We start from the raw sequence: 19574 nt of genomic DNA on the forward strand, positions 1-19574 counted from the left end.
GAGTCAATATTCTGAGGTTTAACCTTGGATAAAAGGTCAAGTTTCACTTTAACAATCTAACAACAGGAGAATCTTTGGTAATACGGTATGCGCAATGAAACGTCTTGTGCAATACAGATTTACGGAATCAGCTCAGAGAATCTACGGAGCTCTGGATAATGTTGGAAATGGGAAAAATCCAACATTGACACAAGTTATTGCACATGTATTTATTAAGAGCTTGAAGAAACATCCGCGTATCTTATCTCTAGTGATATGAACATACCCAAGGTACCGAAGCCTCCGTTGCTAGCTTGGGCGTGTCGAACTAATATCTAAATACAATCTTCGGCGTGAATCCAGTCGCATATACCGTAACGGTAAAGTCCGCTCTAGGCTAGCACTCGGTCGGGTTTGGCAACTTCGGCGTTGCGTTTCGGGTTGCGATTCATTCGCATGTATTGTATTTCCGAGTCGAGTGCGTACTTTTACGGCTTCGTAGGTAATCGGTAGATTTCTGCACAAGCATCCTCGTGACACGGCATTGCGGTGGAAGGTGCACGCGGCGCATGTTGGGGGCCGCAATCGACGCCACGACCACGAGCTCACCAACTACCACGACCAAATCTACATAGTTCTAGCCCACGCGAGGCAGCGCGAGGCCAGCCACGAGCCAGCCCAGCTATATCCACGTCGTTCTCTCCGCAGGCGTACGAACGCACAGTTTGTTCAACGGTATCCCCGTGGCTCTCGAACCGCCAACGTAAATTCTTCCGCTCGGCTTCCAGACCAAGCCAACAGTCGATGTCTGAATCGCGACTGATACCGTGTGCCATCAAGTGATTTCATACAGTAAAAAGTGATCTCGCTTTCGATTAAAACCCGATTCTTCACTCATCCGTCTCCGTGCAATTTCCGCAACTTGCTGGTGACAAAGATTTTCAATCACTTTGGAGGATCGGTCACCCCAGGCTTCTACTTTGGTGATACAATTTCAGCTGGTGAGTAGCACGATCATTTACGTTGTCAAGGCTGCTTGCCTACGGTCAAGATTTTCTTGGCAGCTTTGGTTACCAGTTACGTCATTGTTGCCGGAAGACGGCACCTAACTTAGAGTTGGATAACCGAATACCTGGCGTTCTTTGACCACGCGATGTACGCATCGCATTAGGATCACGATTTGCAAATTAAACAGCTGTGTATGAAATATCTGGCTGAAATTAATTAATGCGTTGCCAAGTTCCTAAATAACTGTCTAGAGAGTGATTCTACATCGCGTTTTGGTTTTCTCAACTATCAATAACCTGCGGTAGTCTATGATGTCATTTTACTCCAGCAGTTACTTGGTCTTTTAGAGTTTAGTATACTACCATGTATCACTTTGGTACGCGTGAATTCATCAAATAGTTCAAAATCTCACCCAACCTAATCTTAGGTAGGTATTGACGAAGGTAGCCGGGAGGTATCAGCTCTCAACCTATCCACAATCCTTCGTACAACATTAAACTATTCTAGCATCATCGATGTAATTTCACAGTGAATATAGTAGTACAATGAGACATCTAGAGCAGACGAGCCATTGCCTCCACTTAATGGTACCAAACGGATGTTTGTCGTGATTACGCAGAGAGGACATTAGATATAGTGTCGTTAATTAATAACACCAACTGACAAAATTACTTCGATCGTCTATCACGTGGTTCTTCATGATGGGAAAATCGTTGTTTTTCAGTCATCACAGTTATTCGAAATTTTGTTTAGCTTATGGAATGCCCGTATCTCGGCAGTTGGACCTGTTTGATTTCCACGTTCATATCAGTGACCACTGTAATATATTTTCGTGTATATGAGTTAGATCAGTGATGGTAGCCGCTGAAATTTCGGTGTCAACAAACTGTGGGTAATTACCGTGGCGTCGTCGCTGTTGCTCCTTAAATAACAGGAACCTTTGCCCCCATTTGATGGTGTTCAAACCGTCATTACCGCTACAGAATTTACTGGCTGTACAGACTAAATCTTTTACTTTGTGCCTATGGCAGTATCGGAGAATGGGATGTTATGTAAGCAGTTGACCTTGGTAGACGGTCAGCTGTTTGAGCTCCAGCTTAAACCAGCACGTCTTACTGAGTGGGGATTTTCTCCACTTGCGCTGACAAGGTGGAACTCGGCACGAACTCTCCCCACCGAGAAATCTCGGTTCTCTGCATATCATTTTTACCATGAATCATAATTGGCATAATGCCACGTAACAATCACGGTGACGTGTACGTTTATAAATTGCCAAATCTCTTCGTGAACTGCGATTAGATTCGACAGTGAACCTTGAGTTTTGCCATATACGGTGCTACGTGTGATCATATTACTTATTGCATATAACGAATGAACAACGTAAGAGTACAAAGCCCTTGGTTTGCCGCTTAGCTGTCTCTAAGAGTGAGGAAAACAGGACTCCTCGCTTATGGGACATTCGCACCCTTCGCGGGAGTATCGATTGTAATTTGTTCGTATAGTTGACAGCAAATGGAACCGTGTTTCCGGATTCTGCGGGTCGATGTTAAGGCACGTGGAGCCAACAACGCGGCTGGCACGTATTTTCATCAGGCCTGGTAGCGACTGCTTGCGATCAAATCGATAGTTGGACTCGAAGCAAGGGCGAGAGGAACGGTATTATGCAAGGCGCCTGTCCGTCCGCGGCAAACGTGAACTGCTCACGTACGTTAGTTTTCTGTTGTACAGTTTCAAATAAATTTAACATTCAATCCTATACTCTTCGTCGATTTTCTACGGTTTTGAATTTTCCACTGTACAAACGAAAAAATATCTTACCTCGAGGTAAGTCACGGGGTTAAACTTTTGCGCTCAACGTGTGCAAAAAGAAATATCAGGCGAGAGAGATCAAATTAGCAAATCCTGTACAAACGATTCCTCTGTGGCGTTCTTTGGCTTAGCCATTATGTTCACGAATGAAGACTTCAACCATCAAGACAAATAATCCGAATCTCCACGAGACTTTATTCATTGCACTTTCATTAGTTACACGACGAGGTCAGACCTTTCTCCAGCGATATTTCTCTTATTTCTGTCATATTACAACGGTATGGATTCTAAGCACTTGGACAGTTCAAGGCTGAACAATTTCCGTGCAACATTGACGTTGACAGAGGTGAAATGTTGAGTGTATCGCTGTTGAAAACTCATCAGATTTATTCGTACCGATCAAAATGAGAAGATTGTGAAACATTCTACGACCATTTGTATTCCACTATCCGGCAATTGACCGGTACAAATGAATTTGATGATGTGCAGGTTTGTACGATGTTGATAATCATGGTACATTAGTACCACATTTGAAACTTATCCAAATAAACATCGTTCAAGTGCTTTGCAATCAAACCGGTAATATAACGGCGCGTCTATTCGGTTGATCTACATGATAAATTGGTTAGATCCATGCGCAGTCGATGTTGCAGACGGTTTGAAGATCGGTAAAGAAATTTGCTGCTGACCGTTGAACGACGACTCGGTATTAATACGAGATTCAGAGTCAAACCATCGCTCGGTTTGTTGTGCTTACATGTATGTTAATGTACCCCTCTACTTTAGCTCGTTACGTCATTTTCGATCTTTACACACTAACGAGTGTGCCGTTCTCTCCAGAGATGTCTCTGCTAATGCTCATTGCCACAACGGCGCCGAAATATCATTTCGTCACTCCATTGATGTTAGCATTTGAAATTCAACACTCGCCTTCGTCAGAAGTGCGTCAATCGAACGCGCAATGATTCCAGTGAACCCAAATCCATCAATGAAATAGGCACTGGAAGGTCCACCGATTACTCGTGTTGATAAGACCTAGATTCGAAATTCATATGACTGCAAAAATAGATGTTTCTTCAGTGTCTGAATTTCATTTAAGGAAATCCTATGATGCTACGAGCTTGCCTTTCGTTGTGAACCTTTCTGTTCGAGATGCTGACATAACTTTTCAATTCGACTTGGGGAATCCTCAAAGCATATTGTAAACTGCTTTAGAGCCATTACAACCAGTTTCTCGCCCACCTACTTAAGGATTTTTATGTTCTCCGCCTTCAAGGATACTATTGTAAATGCAGTAGTATTCCCGTTCAGCCGCAGCTCAGACGGAAAAGACAAGAATGCCGTGGCATTGGTGATTCAGTAGCAGCAACGATATTGCGTAATTATTGCGATCCCGTGGAGAGAATCTCATTGACAAACTACCACGACCTTGGAATATTCGATCTCGTAAACTGACATCCATTACGACGCTGGTCAGCTATGTGGGGTAGAAACGAGTGACTCGGAGAGTTCATAAAAATTCAGTAACGTATTTATGTGTTATTTCAATATTAATGAATGGATTTTGGATTGTAGATGTTAATGCAAAACGCAGAACTTTCCAGTAATTCCATCTAATCAAGCAGAAACATTACGCTGCACGTAACACACAAAGGTTGCGAGAAAGGCATAATGGGGCTTCGGAGGTCTGAATCAAGGAGCATCCAACATTAACAGTCGGTATTGCTATGCTTACCAAGTGACTTTGGGGTTACATAACCATGGATGCCGCGTTCGGATTGCTGTTCGTAGAATGAATCGGAAAAGTGAATCCTTTGTAATTCTTCTGAAATTATCGAAATAGAGAAAGACAATAATCACATCTGCATGTTTGAATGATTTGCACGTTAAGTAATTCGGAATACATACGATTTTCAACGAATGACTGTGCTGTGAGGATCGTGAATAGCGCGATGACTTCATTCCTTTAAAATCACGGCACTGCTTCTCTATTTTCAGAGGGTAAAACGACAGCTGTATACTTACACGTCGTGATGAGAAAAACTTGAGGTGTAGAACATATTTCGAATCCATCAATATCCTAAAATTTATCACGTATTTTGAAGGAGAGATTTAGGATAAGATTTAATTTATCTTTTCGTTTATTGGTTTCGGAAAGTTTTCAGTCCAGTCCTGTAGTATCCAACTCTGCATTAGTAGAATCTCTTGTATTGTCACGTCTTGTTATTTCTCATTATTAGTCGAGTGGAATCAAAAATTATAAGTTTCGGCGCTGGGCACATCTAGCTTGCAGGATGTCGGATTACTTATTTTCTGCGTTTTTTTCCTTCGCCAACTAAGAGCATTGACTCGAAAAAATCACCGAGTTCTCAAGTCCAGAAAGAAAACTATAAACAATTTATCCAGATATTTGTCCTTACGGTTGGAAAATAAATTGTAAAATAAATTGTCAGTAGAATACCTGATCATGACCTATTCAACAAAGTATAACACCATCTCCAGAATCCTCACGCCCACGACAAGTACTTGAATCCGTCATCAGATATATGACGACATAAGTATAGAAACAGATTGCTCAACAACTGTAGAAATTTCATTACCCTTGTGAAAGTAACTTTGAGTCGAGTAACTGAACAAACCCAAAGCATCCTCCCGTACGGCAATTTCAGCTGATGCAAAGACGGCTCCGTATCTCGCGATTTTATTGCTTTGTAATAGGTAAGCTATGTGACGTGGATCACGTGTCAATTGCTCGGACGCCAAATGCCAGAGCCCAGCCTCGATGTTGCTTTCGAGGGCTGCAATCATCCGATGGAAACATCGATTCTAACGGATGAGGATTGGAACAGTGATCCAATTATGGATCTGGTCGAGCAGAACCATTTCTATCCTGGTACGTATGGCTATAACCTGCATCCTGGCGCACGTCTTGTTCCGTCACAGCGTTGTAGGCGCGTGCCGAAGTGCTACCTGGCTAGAGAAAGTGCCCGAAGCACAAACGGCGGCGTAAAAAAAAATACAGGTTCATGTTGGCCTAGTGTAGATCAAAGCGCCCACGCAATACGCGTCGATGTCTCCGGACGTGCAAAATACCACGAAGAATGTGCTAATGTAACGGTGGCCACACTCTCCCCTATTAATCGGTATCAAACTTCCTGGCTTTGCGGTCATCGGGCCAAGGTCACAACGCCAGTTGTACCAGAACCGGGAATTCACCGCGCTGACATTCGATTGCTCACCTAACTGGGACGACGTCACTGCAGATTGCTCAGTAGCTGCGGACTGGGACTTAATTTCGATGGATCGGTCGGAGTTTTTGTAATCTTATGAACGCCGAAAGTCGATCCGTTTGTTTTTCATCAATCGGTACGTGGGCGGGTAATCACCGAAATTAATGGGGATCGATGATTTTGTAATCGTTACCGTAAGTCAATCCGAATAAAGTCCAGATGGTCAGTTCGGGCGTCGAACTTGATATCGGAGCTGCAGAGGTACATCGCAGTAACGGGTCTTAATCACCTGAGTTCTGGTGAATTGTCCAAGTAGCCAGAGGCCTGCCACTCTCCATGCGTAGACACAAGCCTGTTATGTTTCCTATTCAAATCCGTTGTACCGAGACAGTGCATTAGTGATCGCATTATCGTATTTATGTTTCAAAATATCAGCTGAGTATCTGAGATACTCAACAAGTTGTGGTTCGTGGTTCGGCACACGTAGTCCCTCAAAAGGCTGGCATTGGTTATTTGGCATTATTAAAAACTTTTTATTCAAGTCACGGTTACGATGCTCGAGTTCGAATAACGAAAGTCGATAAATATTACTTTTATTAGACGGAATTCCTTTCGATTTCTATACACCAAATATTTTTCTACCTTCGTTAAATCACGCCTAAAACGTTTTCACATTTTTCAATAAATTATAGTATACGTTTTCTCGCGATCTGTATCGGCCAAGCCGATGAAGTCATTTTTATCGTGTAATACGAACCGGTGATTACAAATCTTTACTGGGATTTCTTGTATTATCTACAACGTTGGTATTTTGCCCTAATTTGCCCAACTCACCGGATGGGTTGAGTCCATATACTCAATTTCCGGTCATTATAACCGAAGTGTACTGATATTGCCATTCAATACCAAAACGTGTCAATCGAAAAACATTCGGGCGAACTAAGAAAACAGTCGGTCACATGTTGATCGAAATTATTTATTTTTATTCCGAGTTCAATTTTTCAAACAGTGAAAATTCATGACTGAGTCACGAAAGATTGAAGCATTTTTTTGGAATCGAGGAAACCGCATCGGTTTTTGATAAAATCTCTTATCTTAACTTTGTGGGCCTTTTCTCTCCTTCCGGAAATTTGAAGCTGCACGATAAGAACCTAATAGGACAAGTATTGCTAGAATAGTACCTCAAGGTTTTGCCTACACAGGCTTGGCTTGTTGTTTCGAAAGAAAGCATAGTACCTAATCATTGTTTCGTGAAGAACATTGCAGTTTGGTAAGTTTTGTGCGAAATTTGTACGGTAAATAATCATTATATCCGGTGCTCACAATATTGTGATAGCGTATAACCAAATACGGCAAAAACCTTGGTCTTACGAGTATCATGTATGACGAAGCGAGAACATTGTTTGAAATTTCATTGACGCATAATCTGATAACTGCTGAGCTAATTACAGGAAAACCCATAATTGCATGAATGAGAATTTGTAATAAGTTTTTATTTGAAATATGCATTTATATAAATGTAAAGAATGATTCATTCTAATGGATCGAAAGTTGTCATTATCCAAAATATTCTCTACATAACGCATTGTACTCAAGAGACAATCCTAAGATTCCATAACGAGAAATAGTAATGTTCTTTGATGGAAAAATTGTTCTGCTCATTCATCAACAATTTCTCGTATCGTATAAAAGTTTTGTCATCTGTATAGAGAATCGATGTCCTCGATCAGCGACACGGCTCATACTGCAACTGCGGTAATTATCGGATAAATTTCCGCAAGTGAATGAAGAAATCCTTTAACAGCTTGCCGTAGACATTTCTTTTTTCACAAGTTTTATATTTTTTGCATCTTACGGACATCACGGACGTCAGCGATTCGCATTGAGAAAAATTATCCATATAGATAGATATGTATAAATATGCAATATACGGATAAAATTTGTGAAATGATGTAAGCTTTCATATACTGAATTATTCTAAACGCGTATTCCATTATATAAGTATTCATATTATACACGTTGCGTATAATGATTAGGAAATACAACCGTGTGATAAAATTTTTTCAATTATCTTGACGCTCGGTTTATTATTTATTTTTATTTTCTTGTTCAGAAAAGCGGAAGTTTCCTCACGGCTTATTTGCATTCGCTTATTCAGCATTACTAGAATCGAACGAACGGATAATGTTAATGTTACATTTCTTGGATGCGTGTGCTTCCTCAAACGATGTCACGATACTTTGTGACAGTCGAGGAGACCGCAGACCACTCGATTGCGAGGCAAGTACGCAAGCCATTCGCTCGTCATGCTGAAAGTCGCGTGCCCGCGGTGCCGGAGCGTCGACTTCTTCATTCCCAACATATTATAACGTGGACTTCCTTTCCCCGCAAATCTCGATATCAATTCGCAGAAAATAATCTCAACACTGCTCCGGCTCGCCGAGGATACGTCACAGCAAAACATAACAGAAACTTGTACATTAACGCTCTGGTGTGTGTGTGTGTGTGTGTGTCAATATCCATGAATGAATTTGTAATCGCGCTTACCCAATACGCGTCCGAATGATTCAAGGACAGGGTCGATGTCTGTATTTATTTACCGTTTCGCTGAGTTTTAAACCAGATGAGAAACCGAAGTATCTGTAATCGCGTTGCGACGTCATGATTCACGCGTCTCTTGGCCCGATTTACTGGCTTTCTCTAACCGGACTCGTACTGACCGGCAGGCACCTGTTCTGGGACCCCGTTGCAAATCAGGCCCTGAACTCTCGAGTGTCCCAAATCAAGGCCTCCTCAGCGACCGTTGAGGACGTTGAAGACCAGCCGTAATCCAATTTCGACCATTCTTTGACTTTCATGACGCCGTAAGATCGAATTCGCTGGTTAGCGGCTACGTATTTGTATACTGTCTACGTGACTTTTGTCACCGTCAGTTATGAAACTAATGAAAATCAAATGCCTGCACCAACTAATTACTCACCGTGAATAATAAAAAGCAATTCTCATCCCGACGAGTGATATCACGCTGTACAGGCATGTTAAATAGCTCGTCAAAAACTTGTCAAAACGATCGGTCGTTTGGCCCAGGTGTTGATTGCCTCGATATGAGGTGTTTCTTTTCAGACAACCACTGAGCAGAAGAAACAAATAAGACTCAGTTTCGATTAACGGACCGTACAGAAGGGGTTCCGCACAGTGCCTAATGCATGGCGTTTCGACGTGAAAAAAAATGATCTACAAACCTTTGATCTGTCCTGATTCGCGATCGAGCGTTGGATGCAAATATCCATACGAGTCGTAACTCGATCGGCACGGATACAATAGCAGGTCAGTAACGTGTTTGCGAAGGCCGTACACTATGTTGCAAAAGACGATCCGCATACACACCGAATTCATAAGCGTTTCTCCGGGTTCTTCGGCTTGTGTGCGCGGATACCGTGTGACTGACTTAGGGGAATCACAGCGACTCGCGATGTCCTTTCGCGCTATTATTCACCTATACGTGTCGAGCCGCGTTCATTGTGGTTACCAGGTACATTTGTATTCAGGTGGAGGTTGGCACACGTTGGAACACGGCAACACACACCGGGCGCGTACGGCAGGTGTGAGATGCGTAGGAAGAATTACGACTCGAAGCCGATGCAGGGAACGTTACGGGTTCCGGAAATCGGTAGGACATTCATTCATGTTCGCGAGAGAGTTTGCCGGGTGGGTCAGTGCCCGAAATCAGGAACCAAACCCGGTACCGACTCCATGATCTGGGTCGGCCAAACGGCTCCGGACACACGGAACGACTCTCACTCTCGCCTGCAGGTCGATCGACAGATCGATGGATCGATCCTGCTAGCCTTAGACTTCGGGATCCGCCGGCGATCGTTTGCTCCCGCAAACGAAAATCGGCACGGGCAGGTCTCTCAGCGACGGACTTTTTGACGATCCTGATCGCAGTCCGGATTTGAGAGAACCAAGTCGATGTCGCTTCGCTCCAACTTCACTGCCAGAGTTCACAGCCTGGTCGATTACCGTCGTGACTCTCGATGACTCAGCTTCTGCGGCACGCGGCTGGGTCTCACTGAAATCGCCGACTCGAGCCGGCTCTGCTGGCGTCGCGAGCCTGTAACGCGAATCGCACGGGAACACCGTCGCGTCATCGAGTTACGTCACATGACGTCACTGAAATCGAGGTGGCTCTCATTGTCGGCCGCAGCTGAACGCTACGTGACTTGTGACCGCGTGCCTCGTGCGTGCTGCGGCGTTTTCTGTCTGCCTTAGTGCCTCGAGCACGCTTCCGATTGTGAGAGCACTCGCGGTACTTCTATCTCGTTTGGGTACGTATCGATACGTTCGAATTACGCTTCTCCGGCGAAACCGATCGGTCCCAACCGTTACGTCCGTGACGTCCCAACTTCCTTCATCGTGTCTACAAGCTGTATTTATAACGTATGCTGCATACGTTTTATGTACATTCGATCGTGAGGCTAATTTGCAAATCCGACGCCCAATTGCTTCGGACTACGGAAAACAGAAAAAGGCGGACAGCAAGTGAAGTTTGAAGGAAAGAAGTTGAGGTTTTGCTATTGTAAATATATCCAGGAAAATCCAAAATGAATCTGGACTGACCTTTAAAGTGGTTGAGGAAAGATTTCTTACTTGTAGGCCGTTTACGTATGATACACGGAAATTCAGTCATTTCCTTTCTCGTATTGTGAGTAAATATTGATTGACGTCATATCATGGTGGCAGATGAGAACGTCTTTTTTTTATTTGCGGTAAGATTACAGGGAATAACATAAGCTTTGATCATCCGATCTATCAGATTTGTAATTTTCCAAGTTCCGTCATCAATATTTGCCGGCAGCTTAATTACACCTTTTCGGGGAACCTGCGAAAGCAGGTGACTAAAATTAAAACAGATTTAAGTATTTAATTTTGGTAAATGTTTACAGGGATTGTGATATCTTGTCTTTCTCTGAAGAAGAATCAAATTTTTGAGGGTCGCAAATAAAACGAGTAATCTGACCGCATAACAAATTGTTAATCTCTGAGGTTAGACACCGAATTAGGATTCGTCATTTGCCTCAAGCTGGACGTGGAATGGCGAACGTAATGAAGACGCGTACCTATAATTCTTGAAAAAAAAAACTCTTACCATCTACTATGGCTGACCACATTTTGTGTCCATTAATTCCGTTGCATTATCCAAGAAATCACAGGATGAATTTCATTCGTACAATATGCAGCAGGGTATGGAATATTTCTCGTGATCGGTCAAACCGCAGCGAGTGGTTTGAAATGAGGAAGAATATCACAAATGCCATGTATGAGGCTTAATTTGTGTTGCCGTACTGAAAACGATTTGCATCAAGCGTTCGATAGCTGAGATCAATACATCCCCGTCTCAGAATGTGGTCGGGCAAAATATCGTTTCAAATTTGGTTCAGCAACACCGCGGGTCAAGTTTAGTTTCCAATCACGTTTTTCAAGGCTGTGCCACTGCTGGGCTAATGTTTTTTCAAGAAATAATAACAAATATTTGAAACATTAATGTTACAAAAGTTGTGCTTGTAAATATCGATTACGGTAATTTTTTATGCTAATGGTATAATCTAAGTGGTTTCCCAGGTGAAAAAAAAGTTTTCATCTAATCAAATAAATTCCTATGAAATTATGTATCGAATTTGACCTGATAAAGTTGTATGAAATTGTACGCTTATAATTTTGTGTAATTTTGTATAATTTCATATATTTTTATTCGAATTTGTAATATTTTATCCGAACATATGATTTAATCATATGACATTATGTCAAAGTTATGTTTTTTTTATAGGCTATTTATTTATCGGCCATGTCTCAACTGTAAATTCGATGCCTTTGAAACTGGATCTTGGAAATTGACGAAGTAAAATAAAATCTCGATCGGCCTGTTACGGTGTTTCATGAAAAAAAAATAATATTGTTCAGCAACTGCATCAGGAAACTTATAAAGCTTGATGTAGACGAATATTCGAGCAGCGTGAAAACATGAGGATTTCAGGAATCCTCGATAAACCTTGATCGGCGCCAAGCCGTCTGCTCATAATTCGAAATGGCGAAGATTAATTCGAGCCCCGAGGTGAATTGGAACGAGCTGATGCAATGATGGTCCGATCTTTTCATTACGACCAGTTCGGTGTCATTATAAACACCTTGATGCTGATGTGTTATTTTCCACATCGCCATATTCACAGGCAATTTGACACCGATATCTACTCAATAAGAACGCCGATGATTATTCGGCGTCTATGCATGTGAAGCACGTTAAGAATACGCATTTCACGTGACAGCATTTTCGATTAATTGGGTCATAAATCAGCGGGACTTTTTTCAAGCAACAGTTTTCAACGACGGTTGTGCCAGCCTGACTGCAAGACGATCGCGACGCATCTTCTGAGTCAACATACTCATTTGATGTTCAGCCAATCTCGTCGCGGAACAAGCGATCAACCATTCGCCCGATCAATACCTATGACGAAATCTTAACTTTTCAGTTCTCCTTACTGTCACACAGGTGTGCAGAAGACCCAATCCAAATCATATTTTTATTTTCCTGGTAGTGGTTCCAGGTATTAATAATCTAAAATCCGATGAGTCACTAATTCCTCAGCGTAAAAATTATTTGGCATGGTGAGAGAAACCGAATGGGGTAAATTTCCCGAAGTGACGAATCCGGAGTGTGTAGAATGCATTTGAGCTCTCGACGTCATTGATTGGAACAACCAATTCACGAAGCTGCAGTCTTAGGTTCGGCGGGTGCCTCAGGGCGGGAGTCTTGAATTGCTCCGAGATGAATGGAGACTTCGTAGAATCTATAACGCGGTGAATCAACGCCTGTAAGAAGTAATAGAACTATTACGCCATGCGGCCTTTGAGTATGCCATGCTGACTCCAAACTAGGTACACGTTTAAAAGTTAATAACGTGGTGTTTTCGCCCGAACGCGAGATGAAAGTATATGTGTTACATACGCTCTTCTGCAGAAAGGAGTGGCTCTATGACGTCCGAAATCGTTGTTTGATTTTACCCATGCATGTCCTCGAGGAATCCCGGTATTTGCAAGCTACACGTCACTAGGTACGATTTCTTCCGGGTACGAGTATCAACGTACACTTACTTGCATTGTCTGTGCGTATATGGTTAGACACATTGGTTTTTCTCTCACTGATCAACCGTATCCAAACCTTCCTCCACGTCCGATATATTTTGCCAAATATCCCAGGTACTCGGAGAGGTTTGAAGGTGTCACCATTGCAGGTACCTGAGTCTTGAGCAACGGTTTTTCGTACGTTGCACAACATCCCGCAACGTCATTGGGGAGAAATTTTTGTCGAATTCTTGAACCATGAATGTACGGGTTCAAATTTAATATGCAAGTCGCATTTACCACGATGCGGAATTTTTTTCCGACATTCCACCGACGCGTGAAGCCAAAATTCAAAATCGTTTATTTTCTGTTATCAAACGTATATTAGTGTCTTGTTACGATCATAGAATTTTTGTTGAACCAAATAATGATCGATAAAAAATTGTTAATAATTCGGGACAACTAAAATTTAATTATAATAACGAAAGATTTATTTCACCATATCCAAATATACGTTTGTTGAAAATTAATAAACTCTTTTCTCCATGAAGATTCTATTTATATGTTCATGTTTTCCGCTTGAAGATCTTTTCACCTTGTTAGGGAATCCAAGGAATATACGAGAATAGAACCAGACCGATCGTTCTGATAACGAGCCTGGCTAATAAACGCGAATCACAAGTGCGACCAGGCGAGGGGGCTCCGTTGATCGTGCCAACTGGATCAAAAAATACACGCTCCAAATGGCGATTCGATCGAGGGTCAGTCATGCATTCGAACAAATAAAATCGTGTCTCGCAGCCCGGGATAGGTTGTTATTAACCGGGAGTATATCGCGTCTGGAAGTATACATTTTTCGTAATAAAAGCCCCTACGGACATCGGCCGAGACTGATGGAAAAATAAATATCTCAGAGAAACGTTCTACGTTAATTGCAACATGTGCGACACCCGAAGAATCGGTAAAATTCAATGAAAGAATCACCGTTCAGCAGCCACCAAGAGTTGCAAATAAATCGCTAGGTTCTTACCTAACTCTTCAATGACCAGAGTCTTATCTTGATACCGTATAAGCAAACTCCTGCGGTTTGACATAATTACTACAAGATGTCGACTGTTTTCATCAATACCTAAATTTTTCCTCAACGAGCTCAATACTTGGAATCAAATTTTTAGGGTTTTTTCGAAGCTTCATGCAACGTGGAAGTTCGATAACGGTTTTCCCGAAAGCCACAAGTAAGCCCGATTGGGGCTCACGGCAATCTCCAGACTGGATCGAAGGAGTTTCTCAAATTGGGCTGCATTCGCATACCGAGAAAATGCATTCTGATCAGGTATCACTCCACCTTGTGCGAAGAGAGAACAAGAGGATGCAAGAGGCAGGCTTTTGCCGCACCGAGTTCTCCCTGCATGTCCAACGATTGCGGGGGATCATTTCCTTCCGGTGAATCATCCTACGATCTTAACCTCTTAAGGTTCGACCGCGTCGCACGGTGTCCGATTACTGTCCCACGTGCGCACCTGCGCCTAGCACGATACGCATTCTTCGACCATCACACCATCACCGTCGTCCAGAAGTTCGCAGGCTCTTCCCGAGGGAGACGCTTATCTCTCCCCATGACGTCGGGGCAAGATGTTCGCGCTGCTCGGTACCTCTCCATTCACTTACGCGCACTGCCACCGACCCGAATGTCCCAAGGTTACCGGCTCAAGGTTATCCCTTCGGCTCTTCGTGTGCGTAACATCTGGGAATTTCCAACTGGTTTCCATGCAGGCTCGACTAGGTCATGCTTTTCGACAAGTATAATAATTATGCATTTGTTTGTTTCGCAGGAAATGTGACATGCAACTATCTTGTTTACTTGTCGGTTTGTTTCGTATTTTTACGAGCAACGCGATGTTTTATGTCGACGGTATAAGATAGGAGAGTAGTTCGGCTGGGTAATCTATTCTCACCTAGTTCTCGCCTTTGAGGTAATAACGATTCGGCCGGCCAAGACGGATGACTTGGTTAATTTGCCGAAAGTTAGCTGCCTCGAGTAATTAGTCCGCCAAAATAGTTAACCGGTTGACCGGCCAATCCTAAAAATTCAGAAAATCAACAAGCACGCAAACTTTTCACCTTTTGAATTCGACCTTTCAACTGGAATAAGTTTCAATTATATCAATTTGGTTATATACCAATGCAAACTCAAAAGTATGATCAAGAGTATCGTTAGAGCATTACCGAGAAACGTGCGTTAAAAAAATTCGTAATAAGTAGGTGGAGGACAACGCTCACCTTTCGGACAGAAAGCTGAAGGTATGCCGGCAACTTCCTGAGGTCGCTTAGAGTCCCGCTACGACAATCAGCGTGGGGAATACGGATCTGTAAAATGTTCCATACCCGTCGACAACGGTGAGTCGTTGAGTATATCTGCAGATACCGGTGCATGAACGCAGGTTCCGCGACGCCCACGAACGAGCGGTTTTAACTTGACTCTCCTGAATCGCCTGTATGCTCTTTAATTCAGGGATCATAAATATATGTATATGTATTTTTACCCTTGCTTTCAAATTCTTGAGATTAATGGAGTCTGAGGCATTCGATCCTTGGAATTGTCTCGAAGATGAGTTCCGATGATGTACTTTTTTAGACATTCGTGACCCGACGACAAGAGATCGAAAATAAAGATTGTTCCTCGTGGGAATTACAGGAAAAAATCACAGGAAAAACTTTGTGTGTGCATAAAACCGAGTGAATTGCCCGCTTGCACTCTCTTACGATCATGTTACTTCACCGCAGAGGATCAAGACCTGTTGATCCGGCTGAAGGCATGGAATTTCCGACAATTCTGCAATACCATTTTCGATCGTAGTGTCAAAGCGACAAGACTCCGGAATTGTATATAAATCACACGGCGTCATTGTAGCGGATATTGCCAGAAAATCATCTCGCGCGTATAACGAGTCTTGATTCCAAATCGTCGTTCCAAGTCGTCGCGTTATTAGATGCCGATTGTTTTGGTGGTTCGATCACCGGCTACGTATGCTACACGTACCTCTCTAGAGATCGGTGTCGATGAATTACGGAGAACTACATAGTGGATCGGTTTATTGCAGCGCAAAAAGATATATTATGCAGCGCGGATGTCGGGACATTCCTAAATACGTATCCTGTTTGACGTAACGTTTGTAATATGGAGCGCCTTATGCCCGAAGTACAAAGTACTCGAGGCATTTTATCGGTGCGGTATTACACTGTACGAACAGCGGATGTGTGGAGAAGAATCGGGGTAAAATGAAAATCGGATCATTCTTTGCGGTTGATCGTAAGACGTCTCTTTTGGTATTGCACGTTCTCTTTGCATTCTCACTGTTCCACCTACTTCCGCCTGATGAGTGATTGAAACTTATCCTCGAAGTCTCAGAATTTATTGCTTCTTGGTTCTTCTTTGTTATTTATTTAATGAGCTCCGTCTCACAACTGTAATCGTTGTGCACTGTTAGAAATGCGATGTTGAATATACCACCGAAAACATTAAAATAATATAGAAGTCCACACTATTTTGGTGTTGAATTTAAGACCACTTGGTGTCAAGAATCTAACGATTTAGACCGATGACGTCTAATTTTGTACCAATCGGTGTGGACTTACTTCGTGAATTTTTTATCGGTGTGTATGTTTACGCATTCACGAATTGTTTGAAAATGATGTATCTTAACGGTGGTTTCTGTTTTCAGACCGCACTGACGACACTTCTTGACTGTGAATTTCCTCATCCGAATAAGGTAAGAAACATTTTCATTTTCAATGCTCTCGATTATATGGATCAAATTGCGAAAGAGCACCGAGCACGAGTGTATTATTAATGTTGAATGAAAGGAAAATTAAAAGAAACGGATTACAGTACATGACGCAATCTTGACGATGTGCTTTAACAAATAGCACCGATGGGAACTGATCGTGAGCAGTAATTTCCTGTCAGAAATGTCAGCCTTCTCGGTATAACTCGATAATTTTCATTCAACTCGAATATGTTAATATTTCGCGTGGAGCGATGTACATATTTGCTTTAATAATCACTACATGTCCGGTGCTCGATTACATATTCGAAAAAAACGTTATGCGCGTGCTGTTTCGAATCAGGGATTCCGCTCACGCGTTCCGCTTGTGAGACTGAGGTGATTTCCATCCCCCCCGCATCGAGGGAGTCCCAATATAAACCGTGACATAGTGTATTTATTACCGAACACATTATTCCCCTTCGTGCTGTAATATGACGAATGTTAAGATAATTTTACGTCTACGCGTAACCGAGATTGACGATTCACCGGGAGTTCAAAGTTCTCCCGGCTTCCGTCACAGGACTTGTTCAGGCCGTAGCCTCAATCCGGGCTCACTGGCCGTCATCGTACCACGTCACTATCCCGGATGATTTATTATCTTCGCATATCACGACACTCGAGGAGTCAATTGCCGCTCCAGATTCAAAAGCACAGGAAAAATTATCGCGTAATCAGTTATCGCCGATCGAGGAAAAAAAAAAAAACTTTCCGGTATCCTGTGAGCAGGACTTGTCGCGAGACGATTAATCCGGGCACACCTGAAGGCGGCGATCTCGAGAGATTGAAAAACGGAAGCGGTTCCGTGGCCCGGTTTGACCCCGTGCAATTAGCTCGCTACGACGTTTTCGGCGAGAGGGCGTTGTTCCTGGAATTGTATGGAGAAAAATAAGGATACCGTCCAGACGCGGCGATCATTCCCATTGCCCTTAGAAACCGCAACGGGTTAACGTTCACATCCTCTTCTCCGCAGCCTCGCTAAGCTCTGCCGATTCACCGATGCCGTCAACTTTTTGGCCCCGTCGACGGCGCCTCGTCGAAGAGTCGGCATCCCGCCCCCGGAAACTGGCGTCTGTCCGCGACTCGAGACGGTGACCGGAATTACTCACTTCTATCGCGAACCAGGAGAATTTGCATCATAGTCGCCTAGACTCGAGATCGCTTCTTCCATACTTGGCCTTTTAAACGGCAAGTCTGACGATTCAATTGACACGGAACGCCGGAAACGGCCGTTCGTCACTCGAATAAAACTAGCAGCGGAGAATAAAAAAAAGTCGTTACGAGATACGTGCGTTCAAGCGGATTCGCGTTCTAGAACGGCGCGAAAAGTCGCGTAGTCCATTCCGCGGTTCATCTTCGCGATTGTGAAATATCGGACGTTTCGCTGCTTTTCGATCGGTCATTGACGCGACGGTTGTTACCTCGATTAGGAAATTAAGAATTTCACACCAACGGTACGATGACAAACAAATTTTTAGATCGTTAAATATACGGGAAAACGATTGTTTCACCAGGCGGCAGAAGTTGGCCGTCGCGTGACGCATTGAATTCCTCAAAAAGTTTCGCTCGAAATGATCGAGAGGAGAAAAAAGGGAGCGAGACGCGTCAGCTCTGCAAAAATGCATTTTCTCATCCACTTCAGCGTGCACTAGACGAAGGTCGGAGTCAATTGATCGAAGTGATTCGTAAAAGCCCTGCGGTTTGCCACAGCGTGACCGGGTTACGCACACACATTCAACCTGCGGTGTGTGCGTTTCAACAAGTGGCGCCAAATAGAGGGTACGGTACGTACGTTTCTTGTCGGCAAAAAATTTTTCCCTACTGATTCACTTTGCCGCATGCCGTTAGAGATGTAAATACATACGTATAATGTACATACGGGCACCGTCTGGTTTTATTTTTAGCGCGTGATCCAGTGCTAAGGTATTGCAGGGAAAGTCTTGTCGCGGTTCAACGTATAAACCATGTTCCAAGATGAATATACCTACGTGAGCTAATTGCACCGAGGCAGATCCAACGTAGCGAAATTTTACCGTACAAATTGCACTGAAAGTGTACGTGCCAAGTAACACGACGATTTAGATGAAATTATTTTTTTTCTCCATCGTACAAAACGAAACCAGATGTAATGGATGCGATTAACCGAAAATTGACTCTGTATAACGCATTCGAGATAAGCTTTATATTCCAAACAAATAACAGATTCCACATATTTCTCAAACGTAGTTATGATGTTATTAACGCCCGTAGCTGTTTAAGAGTGACGGTATATTGTGTTTCTTAACTCTCTTAATTGCCATATGATTGCCTTGTAATTATAGGCCGAAAAAAGTGAGAAAGAGAAGAAAAAAATTAAAAATGAAAAAGAACGAGAAAGGAAACGAGTGATAACGGTTCTTGTCATGTGACACCATCTGGATCTGAATTCGTTTCAATCATCGCGTGAAAACATTGTAAGAAAAAATCATCGCTTAATTAGTACAATTAAAAGTTGTACAAGCAAATGTATACAATGTGTTTGAAATCACTTCAACGGATTGTTTGTCATATTTTTTTTTTTTCGTAAGTTGACGAAAAAGTTCTTTTCTTAAGTTAGGCGTGCTGC

The 19574-nt window shown here is 42.8% G+C and overlaps 1 protein-coding gene across 1 annotated transcript in view; it reads left to right on the forward strand.

Annotated features, from left to right (window-relative positions):
• Nucleotides 1–355: 355 nt before the first annotated feature.
• Nucleotides 356–19574, forward strand: part of LOC124307040 (uncharacterized) — a 41642-nt gene continuing 22423 nt past the window's right edge. Inside the window, exons 1-2 of the mRNA XM_046768337.1 lie at nucleotides 356–980; nucleotides 16868–16915. The gene's annotated coding sequence lies outside the window, so the exon portion shown is untranslated. The remainder of the gene's footprint in view (nucleotides 981–16867; nucleotides 16916–19574) is intronic.

This window comes from Neodiprion virginianus, chromosome 6, assembly GCF_021901495.1.
Source record: "Neodiprion virginianus isolate iyNeoVirg1 chromosome 6, iyNeoVirg1.1, whole genome shotgun sequence".
Taxonomy (NCBI): domain Eukaryota; kingdom Metazoa; phylum Arthropoda; class Insecta; order Hymenoptera; family Diprionidae; genus Neodiprion; species Neodiprion virginianus.